The sequence below is a fragment of the Podarcis raffonei genome, chromosome 3, assembly GCF_027172205.1.
Source record: "Podarcis raffonei isolate rPodRaf1 chromosome 3, rPodRaf1.pri, whole genome shotgun sequence".
NCBI classification, from domain to species: Eukaryota; Metazoa; Chordata; class Lepidosauria; order Squamata; family Lacertidae; genus Podarcis; species Podarcis raffonei.
In genome coordinates, this window is record NC_070604.1 from 107,046,192 (window position 1) to 107,065,031 (window position 18,840).

The following is an 18,840-nucleotide window of genomic DNA, read 5'->3' on the forward strand; positions in this document are numbered from 1 at the left end:
TCCAGCCATAGCCGGCTCTGTTGTCTTCTATGACAGCCGCCTAGGTACTTTCCTTCTCCTTCCCACAGGACACCTGGTGTCACTTGTTTTTAGAGTTCCTCTAAACATGTGCCGTGTATCTCATAACGTGAGTCGCCACAGACGACAACTTCCACATTTATTTGACCCCACATAAGCTTCGGACTTCAAAGCCCTGCCTTAAAAACCTTATGCATTGCCATAAATCCTAGCATAAGGCAGTGTTTCTCAAACGTGGGTCCCCAGCTGTTGTTGGACTACCATCATCCCTTACCACTGGTCCTGCTAGCTAAAGGATGGTGGGAGTTGTGGTCCAACAACAGTTGAGGACCCAAGTTTGAGAAACACTGGCACCAGGAGAGTCCTGTTGGATCAGACCAAAGGTCTGTCTAGTTCTGAATCCCGCACTGCACAGGAGACAGACAGGTGCCTTTTGGAAGTGCATCATCAGGCCGTGATGGCAGTAATGATTTCCTGGTAGCAGAGGTGAAATTTCGATGGCTGTGTAGCCAAAATGGGGCTTCTGTGATACAAGAGGGAGGTATCAGCCAACTCACCCGCCCCCTCAAAAAACCCCAATCCAATATTGTATTTCAGTTAGAAAATAAAAGTAAAAATATAAAGTATCCCGAAGGAAGGTGTGGCTAGGTGTCTTAATAAAACCAAGGAGAAGTGTTTCAGTTAGAAGGTGAGGCTGCACTGTAATATTCTACAGCCTTTTAAATGTCTCTGTGGGAAGGGGGTATTGTTATGTTGTTTTGGTTTAATTATTTACTTTTGTTTTATCTTGTATTTTATTCTGCGAACCACCCTGAGATCTTTTGATGAAGATATATAAATTTAATAAACAAAATAAAACAATTAAAATGAAACGTTTTGTTGCATGTGGCATCTGTCACAGTCAATAATCCTTGATAGACCCGCTTTCCTCCACGAATTTAATTTAAAGCATGTGGCTTCCCCCACAGAATTATGGGGACTGTGGTTTCTTAAGTGTGCTGGGAATTGCAGCTCTGTGAAGATGGGTAAACTACACTTCCCATAATTCTTAGGGGGAAGCAATGTGCTTTAACTATACAGCGTGGAGGTGATTTAAACCCATCCAGGCCACTTGCTATCATCTCACCTTGTGATGGTGAATTTCACAAAGTGAATATGTGTTGCACACTGTGGCTTAAGTCTTTCGTGGGCCAAACAGAGCACCACTTCACATGTCTGCAGTGTGTATTTGCCATGGTAAACACTAGAAAACTGCACGTCCATGGAGATAAATATATTCCAGGGAGGAGCAGTCAGTCACAGCCACTGGCCGTCTGGGTCATCCCCTGTACACTCCTGCACCGATGGATACATGGCAGGCATGTCTGTTTAGTAAAGTGTGAATCAGCCCTGGCAGTCATTATGAAACAAGCTCCTATGACCGAAAAGGGAGAGAGCAAAAATTAGACACGTTATCACTGCGGCTTGAGGTAGTGTTCTGAAATGGGACTTTTTCTCCCTTTCCCTCGCTCAGCGCCTCCCCCAATATAATCCATTGTTGAGTAAACAGTCATAAATCTGTTGCAGACGGACAGGCTACGCCTACTCAAATTGCCTACTGCTGCAATTTCAGCTTCAAGCTTTAATGCCCTAAACATGAATAACTTTTGTGAGCAAGGCACAGATCTGATTAATGATGCAAGCTTGCCAACCACTGTATTCAACAACTGCAACAGCAGACCCACACCCCGCCCTGTCCTTTAACTAACTAAATAAGCAAATTTCAGCACTGAATTATACAAGAGCACCAGAGCTTAATAAACTGTATTCTAAAAGACACGGCAGATAAGGTTTCGTAGCCCAGCTGGGCTAGCAAACTCAGCAGACTTGTTCATTTAGCTTTCTGTTTTCTGGTGTTTGCCAACTTCTTGTCTGTTAATTCAGACGCAGGAGGAAGAACGTGTGTGGTTATTTGGTCAATTGGCTCCTTTCACAAACAGATGGGTTCTCCGAAGCCTACTGTCTTTAAATACACGTGCATGCACACACAAAAAATGTTTATCATGTTAAGTGTGAAGCAGAGTGGGACCCCTGCTTTGATGTACTCCAAGCGGGTGCCAAACGTATTTCTCTGCTTTCCTTTGAACCACATCAGTGAGGCTGAGAGGGGGCAGGCCAGGACTTCCATGCACACTGCTCAGGCTTGTGCCCCGGAGAGGTCATTGTGGTGCTGCTGTTGCTGCAAAAGCAATGCAGCAGGCGGCAGTTACGCGATACCAGTCTCTGCAGCCACAGCAGGCGCTGTGACTTCACTCCTGGAAGCACATTCCATTGTTGCTCGAGACAGGCAGATCCCAACAGTGACTCCTGTGAGCATGACTGCAGCTGTTGGCTTGCCACAAATCTAGAGGGGACTTGTAATTAAGAGTTACCATCTCTTTCTTTTCTGGCATGCTCAAGTATCAGGCAAAAATGGGTGTGTTTGTATATCACATCTGTATCTTGTTGTTTAGTCGTTTAGTCGTGTCCGACTCTTCGTGACCCCATGGACCAGAGCACGCCAAGCACTCCTGTCTTCCACTGCCTCCCGCAGTTTGGTCAAACTCATGATGATGCTGGTAGCTTCGAGAACACTGTCCAACCATCTTGTCCTCTGTTGTCCCCTTCTCCTTGTGCCCTCAATCTTTCCCAACATCAGGGTCTTTTCCAGGGAGTCTTCTCTTCTCAATCTGTATCTTAGCAGTCTTCTTTTACCGTTGTTAGCCACTCTGAGCCCGGCTTCGGCTGGGGAGGGCGGGATATAAATAAAATTTTATTATTATTATTCTGAGGAGTTCAAAGCAGAAAACATGAGGCTATCACATTCTCCCACATTCTGCCCAACCCAGTAAAACTGAGAGTTAGTGATGGGCCCAAGTCTATGCTATGAGCTACCTATTGGAGGAGTTGAAAACTCATGCCTGTAACCCAAATCTAATGGTCTGTCTGCTGTGCCACATTAGTTCTGTTCTACAGCTGAAGTTTCTCCCATTGTGGAGATGGGAAAACCTTATCCTGTCATATTTGTGACTATCATCCCAGCTACTGAAAGGCAAAAGAGCTCAGCAAGCGAAGAGATGGCAGTTCACCCAGGAGTGGGTGAGGGGAACCTGGGGGCTTGAAGGTGTTTATTACCTTATTTCCAAAAACTTCTGCACTGTCAACATCAAGGACAGAAATCATGGCAGCATAAAGTCAACAACAAAATTACGTTAATATAGCCCAACCAAGTACAGTTGTTGGACTACAACTCCCAGCATCCCTGACCCACTGGTAATGCTGGCCATGGTGGCAGACCACCATCTGACCAACATCTGGCAGACTACAAGTTCAATAGACTTGCAATAGCAGCAGTGACAGGAGGAAAAATTTTCCGATAGGGATGTGGCTCACTATTAGCAATGAAAGTAAAGGTAAAGGGACCCCTGACCATTAGGTCCAGTCTTGGCTGACTCTGGGGTTGCGGCACTCATCTCGCTCTATTGGCTGAGGGAGCCGGCGTACAGCTTCCGGGTCATGTGGCCAGCATGACTAAGCCGCTTCTGGCGAACCAGAGCAGTGCTCGGAAACGCCGTTTACCTTCTCACCGGAGCAGTACCTATTTATCTACTTGCACTTTGACGTGCTTTCGAACTGCTAGGTTGGCAGGAGCAGGGACCGAGCAACGGGAGCTCACCCCGTTGCGGGGATTCGAACTGCCGACCTTCTGATCAGCAAGTCCTAGGCTCTGTGGTTTAACCCACAGCGCCACCCACATCCCACAGCAATGAAAGTAGCAGAGCTTATTTGTTTTCCCCCTAAGCCTTTTGCTTGCTTGCTTGCTGCGTTGGCAGCCTGGCCACTATTTTACTCCCCCTCAGTGCATTACACTAACATCTTTCCAGGGCATTGAAGGCAGAAAATGGCAGGGTGCCACAAAAATTGGTAGAGGATATTTGGAGAAAATTCTGCAGCACTCCATTTTCTAGGAAGGTGAGAAAAATGAAAATGAAATCTTAGAAATTTTCTCTGAGATATTTCAGGTCAGCTCTACTGGATACAGTGCAGATGTCCTGTATGAAGGCCAGCAGACCTTTCCACACACAAGAACCATCTTCCTTTTCTTTTCTTTTCTTTTCTTTCTTTTTAAAGACTAGCAGTTGCTACAGCCTCTTTCAAGTATTTATTTATAGCCAGGATGAGAGATAGAAACATGTCTTTAAAAAAATGAGCGAAGAGATTATACCAAACCCCACTGAATTTTGCATAAGATCTTAAATTCCACACTGCCTGGTACGATTGCTGCCATGCAGCTTCCTAAACTCCCTGTTTAAGCATTATATTCTCGTTGTGATTTATTTTCCCCCTGGAGTGCTGAAGTGAACACAGTCCACTAAAATTAATTCCAAGGGAAAAGAAACTGGTTCAAATCTCCTGAGAGATCAGGCTGCTGTTTCCCTGAGGGAAAGCCTCCTCGCCACTTGAGAAATGTGTCTTTTGCTTGATACATTTTTCATTCGCTGCATATTAGCAAATTAAAAAAGACAGCAGATTTATATTTCCTGCAAGAGGTGATTGTATAACAGAAGTCAGCTAGTTTGTTTCCCTGTTTATTTCAACATGGTTAATTGGCTAAGAAAGATGCAATAATCTGAATGGCAACACGTTCCAAAATATGGAAACGTGTCTTTCTGCTCTGCCAAGCCTGCTTCGTTAATCGCCAACACATTACGGTAATAAAAAGCTCATCCACTAAGCACAAAGCTGTAACGCAAGACATTACAACGGCCCTAAATTTCGATGAGCCGTCAGCACCAATGCCAGGCTTTAATTATGATTTGTGAAAGGGAGTTGCTGAACAACCATACGTGTCACCTTTATTGCCCTTGGGCCTAAAGAGTATTCCATTCTGAAAAATGTCAGCATAGCTTGGCTCCCTGACCATCCCACAGGCAAATGAGGGAGTGCTCGTATTCCTTATTTATTGATTTTGTTTTGCCCCCCCCCCGCCCCCCAAGATCTGTGTGGCCACTGGTGTACTTAAGGCAATTTGCATATATCTTCCGAAATACTTCAAACAGCATAATAAAATAACTGCATATGAAACAAATATAACAGCTATATGGCTGGAGGTAGCATGCTCTTGGGAGGTGTTGTGATGGCCATTGTTTTCGTGAGCACTCACTTTGCATGTAGAAGATGACAGATCAAACTCTTGACACCTCTGATTAAAAGGTTTCCAGGTGCCATAATTGGGACACGAGGCTCCTGCAAATGATCTGCATTATCAAGCATTATCAAGCCTCCCAGAGTGGCTGGGGAAACTCAGCCAGATGGGCGGGGTATAAATTAATATTATTATCATTATTATTAATCTTAGCTTACTTGCACAAAGCTTTCATGGAGGTTAGACTATGTCTGATCTTTATTGAGTGTTCATTCTGATTTGTTTGTAGAGAGGTAATAGGCCTTCCCAATATTTCATTCAAATGCATTTCCTTATCACTTTCCTAACAGCAATTTATTTATTTAATAGATTTGTTTCAGCAGAGCGCTTTAATTGCACAAACCTACATTTCTGCTATATGCTCTTGACTACCTCCCTCAAAATACTGACTTTCTGGAAGCAGCCACAAATGGACTAAAGCTCTATCATAGTACAAGGCAAACTCTGCTCATACGCACTATTAAATGTATTGCACTGTTGCATCTTAGTTTTGAGATACGTTTCTATGAGGTGGTTGATGTTGCTGTTTTTACTGCTTTGTTGATTTGTAAAAAAATTAATAATAGTAGTAGTAATAATAATTTATTTATTTATTTATATGTTGGTTATTTGGCCGGGTTGCCCCTGGGTTGTAACCTGCTTTGGGTCTACAGCTTTAAGAGAACGGCAGCCATAAAACATAATAAAAGAGATTATTATTGATGTATTCCTACCGGGGAGGTAACGTTATCAGACCTAACTCTGCACCTATCTCTTATGATGAATGTTTGAGCTCCGAGCAATTGAAGGCATGCAAACACAACGCAGCTGAAATTTCATGTTGATTTTAAAGCATTTGTATCGCTGGAACCCACCACCCCATCCTTTTCGGTTAATGAGTATTATCACATAACAAGTGATGGCTTTCCTGGTTTAAATATCACTACTACTCTTTCCAATGACTGCAGACGTCACTCCTCCACTGGTCTGGCCTGGATACAGTGGTACCTCAGGTTAAGAACTTAATTCGTTCCGGAGGTCCGTTCTTAACCTGAAGCTGTTCTTAACCTGAAGCACCACTTTAGTTTATGGGGCCTCCTGCTGCTGCCGCGCCGCCGGAGCATGATTTCTGTTCTCATCCTGAAGCAAAGTTCTTAACCCGAGGTACTATTTCTGGGTTAGCAGAGTCTGTAACCTGAAGCGTATGTAACCCAAGGTACCACTGTACTGCCTCATTCTGCCCTGTGTCTAGACTCAGATGAAATCCCATAATTGTGTAATGAATGGTGTATCTGAAGAAGTGTGCATGCACACGAAAGCTCATACCAATAACAAACTTAGCTGGTCTCTAAGGTGCTACTAAGGGACGCGGGTGACGCTGTGGGTTAAACCACAGAGCCTAGGACTTGCTGATCAGAAGATCAGCGGTTCGAATCCCCCTGACAGGGTGAGCTCTTTTCACTCGTGTAATCTCCAATTTAATAATGCTTTTGCCCCTTTTCAACCAATCAGTCCCTTTTCCACAGTCCAGACTGAGCTCCATGTAGTACTTAAAAGCATATTTCAGAATCCCTCCAAACTTTAGAGCCCCCATATCTCCAAACCTCTCGCGGCCCATTGCCAGACTCGGAAAGTCGATATAACCTTGCTCAGGGGGGTCAATCCAACCCCCCATTTTCAGTCCAGTCCAAACTTTATCTTTCCGAGTCTGATTTTTTCGAAGATCAGTTGCCAAATCCAAAGACTCATGTTCCTGCAGGGCCGCAGCCTCCATCTCTGGCTCCATTTCTGATTCCCCAAGTTCAGCAGAATCCTCTTCTTTCATCTGTTCTGTCAAGGCACACTCCTGGTTTGGTTCCTGGGTAGGCTCCATACCTTTTCCTACTGCCTGTCCAAAATTTCCTGCTGTCTGCTTAAGATTTCCAACCAAGTCAGTCATCAAATTCATTCCTTCATGTAATTCTTCCAATAGAGCATTTGTTTTGTAAAAAGCGCACAACAACATTTCTGAATGCATTGTCCTTCAAGGTCACCAATCAGTTCCCACGAGTTATACTGTAGCGGCTGGAAATTCCCTAGAATTAGTTACAGTTTCACAGTCTCCCTCTAGGGGGAAAACTTCTGTTACAGATCCAACCCCAGAGTTTCTCTTTTTTTTCTCCCCTTTTTTCTTTTAGATACTTTGTCAATCGTTGTTATTTTAAAATGCGAAGGAAAACAGTGGAATCACAATGTTTCTCTTCTTTTAACTATCTGTCAAACGACTTCTGTTTCTGGTCAATGAGCTTCAAACGTCAGACCTGACACCCCGCTCCCGGGTCAGGACGGTGGAAAATTACTCTGCTTTAAACTTACTTCTGCAGGTTAAAACAGTCCAAAGAAAGCTCCCCCTTCTCCTCCTGCAGCCGAAGGGGGGGGTTCAGCTATTTTAGATGATGAAATCCACTCATTTAATAGTAATTTTCAAAGCTTTAGTTTACTTTGTCTTTGCTTTGTTCAGTCTACAAGGAAACGGAAGGCTGACTTCCTGTTTAGACCTTCCCGTTTCAGTACCAAATTATAATAATTTTTTAAGTCCGATTCCTTTCTTTTCACAGTTCCTTATTTATAGTCCAATTTTTCAAAGTTTAGGTACTCACGGTGATTATTTTTAAAATCCAAATTGTCCCAAAAAGAAGGCAGCGCTCTCCGGCAACGGCTATGCGGCTTCACTCCACGGAAAGAGCAGTTGACTCTCAGCACCGCACCACTTCCCCCTCTTCGCTTCAGAGCCCGGGGGGACGCTAAGGGTGCCTGCCGAGTCCCATGGTCACAGGCTTCATCCGCCTGTGATTTTTTAAAGGGTCCCCGCTTCGCCGTAGCGGAAAAGACCCGTTTCGCGCAGAGCTTGTCCCTCCAGTTCAGAGGGAGTCCGCCATTGCCGACGGCGCCACCCCGGAAATCCGTGGTAAACGGCGTTTCCGTGCGCTGCTCTGGTTCACCAGAAGCAGCTTAGTCATGTTGGCCACATGATCCAGAAGCTGTATGCCAGCTCCCTCGGCCAATAAAGCGAGATGAGCGCCGCAACCCCAGAGTCGGCCACGACTGGACTTATGGTCAGGGGACCTTAAGGTGCTATTGGAAGGAATTATTATTATTATTATTTTGTTTCAACTGTGGCAGACCAACACGGCTACCTACCTGTAACTAGAAAAAACGCAAGTTAGCTATCGCCACAACCTGAGGATCCAGGTTCTGTGATCCAGGAGAAGTAGAAGACTGCCAACCTCCTACAGGAAAGAAGAAATTATGTATGAGGGATGGGTGGAAAGATGGTAATGTCCCAAGATTGTGTGTGTGGTAAATTATCTGTTTTACATGCAGAAGGTCTCAGGTTCAACCCTCAGCCTCTCTAGGGAGGGAGAGTTGGGCAAGTTCCTGCCTGAAACCATGCTAGCTGGTCCAAGGGTCTAGCTCCATATAAAGCAGCCTATGCCCCTGTTTTGACTTTCTCAGGCAAACAGTCTTTCCTGGGCCCAAGGGAACAACAGAGAGAAACCACATGTCTCCCTCTAGCAGCCAGCAAGATAAGGAGATTTTATGAGGACTCCAGAGGATAAACTATTTGCCTGAGAAAACCACCAGTAAACCAAGGAAGGGCGAATGTAAATGCTGTTCCCCAGAGCAGGAAGAATGGCTATTTGAGTCCAAAGCAAGAACGCACTAGACTGGCCACATTGTGTTTGGACTAGGGGTAGAGGAGAAAATCGATCCAGTTCACATTTAAGGCTGAATCTTACCAGATTTGCACTTTCCAAAGCACAACCATCATTTGAATTTCTCACTTATCTGAATTTTGTGACGCAGGTCTCCAATGCGATGCAGGCCAGTGCTCACCTGGGGGCGGCGGAGGTTGGCAGCCCCCTCAATATTGGGGAGGATAAGTCCCCTGCCTAGAAATATTGAGGAGGCTGAAGCCCCTTCCACGCCCTATAGTTAGTGCCCCTGTATTGGGATAAGGTGAAAATGTTTCTCTATAACCACGCCCTTGGCTGATTAAACAATCTATGGCCTTTTAAATGTGTTTGTGGGAGGGGGGCTATTAGAATTGTAGATTTGGAAGGGACCACTTGGGTCATCTAGTTCTTTTTAAAAAAAAACTACTTTTTTATTCAAAATTTAAAAAACATATTATCCAGAAACATATCATCCTTATTTTCCCCCTTTTTTCTTTTTTTAAAAATGATATTTATTAAGAATTTTAAGATTACAAAGAAATAGAGAGAAAAAGAAGGGGGGGGGAAACAATAGAAAGACAAACAGCAGTCAAACAATACAAATCGATAAAAATCAAAATCAAAAAACCAAAAACAAAACACATAACACATCAAAATCAAAAAACAAGAATAAACCACAAAAATTTTAAAACAGATCCAATATTCCCAAATCCTTAACTGTCATGACCTTATTTCATCAATCTCCTCACACCTCCCTTTTTTGTATTCTAGTTGTTAATTATAACAGCAAATCCTTTCCATTTTTCATAATATCCTGTCATTAAATTACCTTAATCTATTTTGACCTATATTACATAAAAAACCCTAAAATTTAAAACTTAAGTTTTAAGTTTTTTATTTCCCCCCTTTTTTCTTCCCTCCCCTTCCCTCCCCCCACAGAACCCACCCACCCCCACCCCCGACTTCCCTCAGTTCCAGTCTTTGGTTTCTCTAAAAATGCTGTTTTCTGCATGTTACACAGTTGTATAGATCCTCAAAGTATTTAAGTAATAATTGTCAATAAAAAGTTTGTGAATGTTTATTCAAAACCAGCCAAGGAGTCCAGTTCGCTTTGTTGCATCTTCAAATACTTTGTAAAGGGTTCCCATTCATCTTTAAAGTCACAGTTATCCTTGTCCCATAGCTTGTACGGTGGTACCTCTAGATACGAACGCGATCCATTCCGGAGCCCCGTTCGCATCTAGAGGTAAACGTAACTAGCGACGGCACGTCTGTGCACGCACGCGTTGCTATTCGCCGCTTCTGCGCATGCGCATGACGTTATTTTGAGCGTCTGCACAAGCAGCGAAACCCGGAAGTAACATGCTCCATTACTTCCGGGTTGCCAAGGAACGCAACTCGAACACGCTCAACTCAAAGCATATTTAACCCGAGGTATGACTGTATGTCAGTTTTGCCAGTTCTGCATAGTCTATCCATTTTGTTGCCATGATTCTTTAGTTGGGGTTTCTTCAGTCTTCCATCCTTGTGCTATTAAAACTCTTGTGGCCGTTGTCACATACATGAAGATTTTTTCAGCTTTTTTGGCAGATCTTTCCCTACAATCCCTAATAAAAATGCTTCAGGTTTTTTAACAAATGTTAAATGGAACATTTTCTTCAATTTGTTATATATCATTTCCCATTTTTTTTTAATTACCTTACAATCCCACCACATATGATAAAATGTCCCCTCCTTTTCTTTACACTTCCAACATATATTTGAACTAGTTTTGTACATTTCCCCTAACTGCACTGGTGTTATATACCATCTGTACATCATCTTCATGTAATTCTCCTTCAATAGGGAACAATCTGTAAATTTTAAATCAGTTTTCCATAATTTTTCCCAATCTTCCATCATAATGTTGTGACCCATTTAATCATAACTGATTTTACCTCTTCATCTTTCCTCTCCCATTCTAATAGTATGCTGTATGTGGCCTTCAGTAATTTCACTTTCCCTTCGATCACTTCCGTTTGAAACCTAGATCTTGTATAACTAAATCCTTTCTTGCTGTCTTCTTTATGTGTTTCATATAGTTGTCGATAATGCAACCAACTCTGAGAGTGGTCTTTGATCTCATAATAATCTCTTAATTTCCATTTTCCATCACGTTCCTTTAATAAATCAACATATGTGAGCCATTTTCCTTTCTTTCCAAGTGGTTTGAGCAGTAATGCTTCATGTGGTGAAAGCCACCACAGGGTCTTTTGTTCCAATAAGTCTTTGTATCTCTCCCATACTCTCATTAGTGATTTCTTGATTACACGGTTGTAAAAACTTCTATGAACCTTCCCTTTCCCGTACCATAAGTATGTGTGCCAGCCGAATCTGTTGTCATGTCCTTCTAGTTCTAATGCCTCTTGCTTATCTAATCTCATCCAGTCCCTGATCCATACCAAACAAGCAGATTCATAATACAATTTAAGGTCTGGGAGGGCAAACCCACCTCTATCTTTTACGTCTGTAAGTATTTTATGTTTTATCCTTGGCCTTTTGCCCCCCCAGATAAATTTTGAAATCTCTTTCTGCCATTTTTTAAAACATTCATCTTTCAGGATGACTGGTATTGATTGAAAAAGAAATAGCATTTTTGGCAACACATTCATTTTAATCGCCGATATTTTTCCTAACATTGAGAGATTCATATTTCTAAAATTCTTTTTACCTCAAGCCAAATTTTTTCATAGTTATTTTAAAATGTTTATATTTCTTGATGTTAACCAAATCCCTAAATATTTAACCTTTTTATGGACTTCGATCTCAATGTTTTGTTCTAATTCGGTTCTTTCTTCATGTTTTTAACTAATAATTTAGTGGGGTCATCTAGTTCAACCCCCTGCAATGCAGGAATATTTTGCCCAGCGTGGGGCTCGAACCCCCGACCCTGAGATTAAGAGTCTCAGTGCAAGCAAGAAGCACTATCAGCCTAGGGTAAGAAGCCGAGGATAAAATTTAAGATACTGACGGACGCAAAAGAAAGAGGAGGCTTCCCCCTGCCAGACTTGAAATTGTATTACGAAGCATCTTGCTTCTGTTGGTTGAAGGAATGGATGAAATTAGAAGACACGGATGTGTTAGATCTTGAAGGTTTTGATAATAGATTTGGGTGGCACGCATATTTGTGGTATGACAAGAGACGAGTACATAAAGGTTTTGAAAATCACATTATAAGAAGGTCTTTGATTGAAGTGTGGGAAAGATATAAAAACTTGTTGGAACAAAAAACTCCATATTGGTTGTCGCCGTTGGAGGCAATAAGTGTGAAGAAAGTCAATATGACAGGGGGTTGGGTGACATATGAGAAGTTAATATGTAAAAGTGTAGGAAAATGGAAAATGAGATCATTTGAAGAAGTTAAAGACTATGTGAATGACTGGCTGCATTATTTTCAAATTAATGAGATGTTTAGAAAAGATTTAAATCAGAGGGGTTTTGCTGACAAAGAATCAAAATTTCAGACAGAAATATTGAAATATTATAAGAATTTAGCAAAAATGTATAAGATATTACTGGAATGGTGTACAAAGGGTGAGGAGGTAAAATCAGTTATGATCGACTGGGCCAAAGATATAGGGCATAATATTCAAATGGAGGATTGGGAAAGACTTTGGAAAGATGGTTTAAGATTCACTGCATGCACAGTTATAAAAGAAAATTATGAAAATGATGCACTGATGGTATGTAACACCTGTGAAGTTAGCAAAAATGTATAAGATAAGTAACAAATGTTGGAAATGTAAAGAAAAAGAAGGTACCTTTTTTCATATGTGGTGGGAATGTAAGAAGGTAAAATGCTTTTGGGAAATGATTTATAATGAATTGAAGAAAATGTTGAAATATACATTTGTTAAGAAACCAGAAGCATTTTTACTAGGCATTACAGGTAATGAGATAAATAAGAAAGAAAAGAAGTTATTTTTATATGCAGTGACAGCAGCAAGAATATTGATGGCCCAGAAATGGAAACAGGAGGAATTACCTACGATAGAAGAATGGAGAACTAAAATGATGGATTATGCAGAACTGGACAGAATGACAGGAAGGATCCGGAATCGAAGAAATCAAAGATTTACAGAAGATTGAGAAAAGTTTATTCAATATATGCAAAAACTGAGTGATAATAAAATTACGTTTGTAAGTGTCAGGGAACTGCCATCGGAGCCTAGAGTGGAGGTAAGGCTCCCTAACGATGCAGGAGAAGGGACCAGCAGGGAGAGAGAGCAAACTTCCGTTGAGGAAGGAAATAGGAGGGACACCAGGAAGCAAGGGGGAACTGCGGAGAGAGGGCTCCAAGACTCTTCCACAGAGACCAGCGGGGAGAGCCCAGGACCTCCGTTGGGCACGCCCACTCTGCGCAGGAGACTTCCGCGCAGGGAGGCTAGGAGGAGACTTGGGGTCAAAGAGTTTTTATGTTGGAAGAAGTTCAGAAAACGCCCACTAACGGATTCTGCCAGCGACTGACACAGCCATGGAGAAAGGGCTGTCCAGCCAGGGAAAGGTTTAGCCAGGCAACGTTGCCTAGAGCTGCAGCACCCTTTACGCACAAGCAACCCCAATTCCCTTTGTTGTTGTTGTTGTTGTTGTTGTTTAGTCGTTTAGTCGTGTCCGACTCTTCGTGACCCCATGGACCAGAGCACGCCAGGCACCTCTGTCCTCCACTACCTCCCGCAGTTTGGTCAGACTCATGTTTGTGGCTTCGAGAACACTATCCAACCATCTCATCCTCTGTCGCCCCCTTCTCCTTGTGCCCTCCATCTTTCCCAGCATCAGTGTCTTCTCCAGGGAGTCTTCTCTTCTCATGAGGTGACCAAAGTACTGGAGCCTCAGCTTCACGATCTGTCCTTCCAGTGAGCACTCAGGGCTGATTTCATTAAGAATGGATGCGTTTGATCTTCTTGCAGTCCATGGGACTCTCAAGAGTCTTCTCCAGCACCATAATTCAAAAGCATCAATTCTTCGGCGATCAGCCTTCTTTATGGTCCAGCTCTCACTTCCATACATCACTACTGGGAAAACCATGGCTTTAACTATACGGACCTTTGTTGGCAAGGTGACGTCTCTACTTCTCAAGATGCTGTCTAGGCCTGTCATTGCCCTTCTCCCAAGAAGCAGGCGTCTTTTAATTTCGTGACTGCTGTCACCATCTGCAGTGATCATGGAGCCCAAGAAAGTAAAATCTCTCACTGCCTCCATTTCTAAGCTTTAAGGAAGCTCTGTGAGAGGAAAGGGTTAAAAGGGCAGAAATGTGTAAAAAGTAACAATAGGAAGGAATGGCAGACAAATTGAGGGAAGTCAAAAAAGAGAAGTAAGATGTAATTAAGATGTATGGAATGTATAAATTTGTTTTTGTATTTGAAAACTGATTAAAAATATAATATATATATATATAAAAAGAAGCATTATCAGGAGGACACATTCCAGCCTGGCAAGAGCATTCAAGTAGAGCGCCAACCAAGGCTGGTAAAAGGTTTGGACTAGGTAGAGTTGGTGTGGCTGGGCATGGACCACTTTCATCCATCCCTGATGTTCACCATCCCTGCCTTCCTCCCGTACTTCTAACATATGGGAGGGTAAGGGCAAACAGTGTTGTTTCAATAGATGATATTATGGACTGAGGATTTTCATTGTGATAGAAATCTTTTTTTTAAGAAGGCTGGTTTTAGGTGGTTTTCCAGGGGTAGCCAGTCTGATTACCTGCAGATGTTGTTTGACTCCAACTCCCATCAGCCCCAGCTGCTGTACCAAGGATAGGGGATCATGGGAGTTGTAGTCCAGCAACTTCTGGAGGACAGTAGGTTCTCCACCTGTGGTGTAAAACATAAAAATATATGTTGTCTCACTCCAAAAAATCCAGTGTATTCACACACATATAACAGGATCAGGGGTAGGACGCCTGTGAGGGAATGCCAGTGAAATTCCCAAGAAAAAAGAAAATTAGCAGATCTGTTTGAGTCACACAGGCTCCTGCCAGGTACCACAGGTAAAAAATAAGCAAGTAACAAGGCTGCAAATATCCGAAAAGTGGACGAGGAGGAGGGGAAGGGGAAGAACACAGCAGCTATGAATTTATAGATTTTGTCTCAGAAGCATTTTTAGCATTTGAGGTTCTGGCATTTTGAAATTAACCACAGTGACAATTTCACATCGTAATTCATGCGGGCTGAAGCATTTATGCTTCTCCTTCCACAGAACTTTCCGGACCCGACAGATATAGCTAAACCAATGCGATGTAAAAGGCATCTCAGCATTTTCCACTGGCTGCGGAATTGCCTGGATTTAATCCGTTAATTACTTTTTACATATGGGAGGGGAGTAGATACAAGCCCTCTGCTCATAAATTTCATTCTCGTAGCCTTTGAACAGCAGCAACTTGTTTTATTATTTCATCGTTACTGTTTTGAATTCACAGCTACTATTGGTGCTTTGGGTTGGAGGCATTTTGTATGGAGACATGTTGTTGTAGCAATCTCCAAAAATGAGAGACAGGCAGACTGCATTCCTTAAACTAATCTGGAATTGACTTTTTAATTTGACATGGCCATTATGCATCAAATAGCTTTGGTCATAACAAGACCATACATTGAATACACATGGCTTACCTTGAAGAATCCTGGAGACTGTGGTTTACCCTTCACAGAACTACAGTTCCCAGCAGTCTTCAGTTCTCAGGATTTTTTGGGGGGGACTAATGAGCCACAGTGTACAAGATGATGCTCTTTTTCATGGTTCCAATTTTGGTTCATGTGCATTTGAAAAGAGCGGTTAATCCTATTATCTTATCTCCTATTGGACGCAGCTGTGTGACAACCTTGGTTTTTGAACAGCTTAGTTCTTGAACGTTTTGGCTCCCAGACGTCGCAAACCCAGAAGTGACTGTTCCGGTTTGCAAACTATTTTTGGAAGCCGAACGTCCGACGGGGCTGCAGCCAATCAGAAGCCACGCTTTGGTTTCCAAATGTTTTGGAAGTCGAACAGACTTCCGGAATGACTTCCGGAATTCAACTTTCAAGGTTCGACTGTACTGTATTGGCTTTTTACCACCTCAACTATAATGGCTTCTATAGAAGAATCTGGGAATTATTGATTTTAGAGAAGGTGTAGAGAATTCTTCAGATCTGCCACAAACTCCAGTTCTCTGGCAGTGGACATTAATCTTAAGACCATTAAAGTCTTTGATGTAAATATGTCCTTGGTGTGTCCTTTAATGTTTAAAAGCATTAAAAGCCCCTGCTGGATCAGGCCAAAGGCCTATTTCATCTAGCATCCCGTTCTCACATTTGCCAACCAGATGAGCACAACAGTCTTTCCCTCACTTGTGATTTCCAGCAGCAAGTATTCAGAGGCTCAACAACAACCATTTTATTTATGCCCTGCCCATCTGGCTGGGTTGCCCCAGCCACGCTGGGCAGCTTCCAACACACATAAAAATAATAATAAAACACCAGACATTAATATTAACGATCAGAAATGTGAAAATGTGAAAAGTCCCAATAACAATAACATATCAAATATTATTCTTACTTTTATTATTTATTGAATTTTTATATCGCCCTATACCTGCAAGTCTAAGGGCAGTTTGCTGATAAATAAAGCAATATTCAAAACTCCATAGGAATCCAATAGTCAACAGTAAAATTAAAGATTGGCAAATAATAAACAGTTTACACTCATCAATTACAATAAAGAATTGCTAATCTATAATCAATAAAAAATAACAGCAAATCTCAATGCATGAAATACCACAAAACATACAAAACAATGTAAAAGGATCAAATTGAGAAACAAAGGCACACAACTTAGAGAATTGTTTTTTAAAAACTATCCCTGAGCTCCTCTCTTTTCAGCTGCTTCTGCTGTTGTCAAAGTCATGGTCTGTGAAAGGCTCAGACTTGCTTCAGCCATTGGAACCATCATGGCTACCAGCTTGTTGTGCCTTCTGCGAGAGAAGATATTCAAATATACCAAAATTTCATTGCACAGCTGGCCCCATTAGCAGCAGCCTGCACACTCCACCGTTCCCCTGAGACACCTGAGCTAGCCTCCTCTGAGCACCCCTGGGCTAGCCTGCCATTCTCAGGTGGACAGTGGACTATCATCAGTGTTAATGCCCGGTTGGATTCTGCAGATAGAATCATAGAATTGTAGGGTTGGAAGGGACCTCAGGGGTCATCCAGTCCATCCCCCTGGGTGGCGTTTGTACGGAGCCCCCGGTCATGACCTGTACACCACTAATCCGCTGCCACCAACCAGGTCCTCCCGGTAAATCACTTAGTATCAGTCAGGTTCTTAGCAAAGAAGAGTGTAGTTTATTGCAAACACAAATAAACTTTAACTGCATTCAAAACGTTGTTACTCTTGACCTTCTTAGTCTTATTTTATCCTGTCTCTAACTCTTCTACTTCCCCTCACAAAAGAACCAACTGCACTAACTGTCTCTCTATTTCTAACTGTCTGCCAACTGCTTTCCCAACTGCCTTTCCCAACCAACCAACTAAAACCAGCCAATCCAAACCTTGGGCTAAGCCCTTTTATAAACAGGTAGGCTCCACCTCTGGGTTTCCTATTGGTCTACCTATTAACTCTTTCTTTTCCCCTGTACAGACATTTTCAAACAAACGGTCAAACGCCACACCCTGCAATGTAGGAATCGGCTCACAGACATCCCTGGGTGGGCTTGAACCACCAACCTTCTCTGGTTAGCAGCCAGGCGCACTGACCCTTATTGCGCCCCAACAACCAGCAGTTGGGAGGAGGGTGCCATTTTGTCCTTTGCGCCAGGCAGAAAAATGCCACAAGCCCCCACAGTTTTTTTTTATTCTGTGGTCTCTCCTCCCCATCCCTGGACCAAAAGTTCAATGGATTTGGAAGGGAGGAAAGCAGGGTGGATTTGATTTAAATCAAATTGATTTAAATCACTATTTAAATCACTAGTCAGTAAGATTTGATTTCAATCTTTTCTTTCTTTTTTCTTTTTTTTTACAGAAAGACTAATTCTTGCTGGTACAATCTTAATATTTACAACCAGATGAAGGTTTCATTTTTGGAATAATAAATCTTCAGAGTTGTTTTTACAGTTAGGCTATATCAAAAATTGTTGTTGTTTAGTCATTTAGTCGTGTCCGACTCTTCGTGACCCCCTGGACCAGAGCACGCCAGGCATTCCTGTCTTCCACTGCCTCCCGCAGTTTGGTCAGACTCATGTTTGTAGCTTCGATAACACTATCCAACCATCTCGTCCTCTGTCGTCCCCTTCTCCTTGTGCCCTCCATCTTTCCCAACAAAAATTACTGATTTGGTTATACTATTAGAAATACATAGACAAATAATTATAAAATTATTGTGAGGTTTAATAAGTTAACTGTTTATATTTGGACAACTTTTCTGCTGTACTTTATTGGAAGGAGAAGAATAATCATTTCCTTAATAACAATTTAAACAATTTATTTAACCAAAACGATAACATTATAGCATATTTATCCATGTTTTTTATCTGATGTGGTTAAACAATTTAGACTGAGTTTTAGCGCACATGAAAAACTTAAATCTTTATTTCCTGATGAATAGCCTTTGGACTACAATGTAACTTAAATAGAAAACTATATTTAGAAAGATTTTTCCTCCAAAAGCATTTTATTTTAAAAACCCAATTTAAATTTTAAAAAACATCGATTTTTTTATATATATATTTAAAATCGTTGATTTTTATCTATCCTGAAGGAAAGTGATTTCCTAAAAACACAGACAATGTTGTTAATAGCATTCACCTGAGAAGTAGGCCAAAAGAAAGGAGCGTAAAGGAAGGATCCCCTTTTATTCTCTTTACCAAAGCTTCACCATTCTAGCGAATTTATGGAAAGA

General features: G+C 42.0%; 1 long non-coding RNA gene across 1 annotated transcript; it reads right to left on the reverse strand.

The window, feature by feature from the left end:
- Positions 1–1,142: 1,142 nt before the first annotated feature.
- Positions 1,143–17,468, reverse strand: LOC128411278 (uncharacterized). Its single transcript, XR_008329744.1, has 3 exons — positions 17,343–17,468; positions 8,402–8,490; positions 1,143–1,432 (listed from the first exon to the last, which is right to left on the reverse strand). It is a non-coding gene; the product is annotated as an uncharacterized LOC128411278 (long non-coding RNA).
- Positions 17,469–18,840: the final 1,372 nt, after the last annotated feature.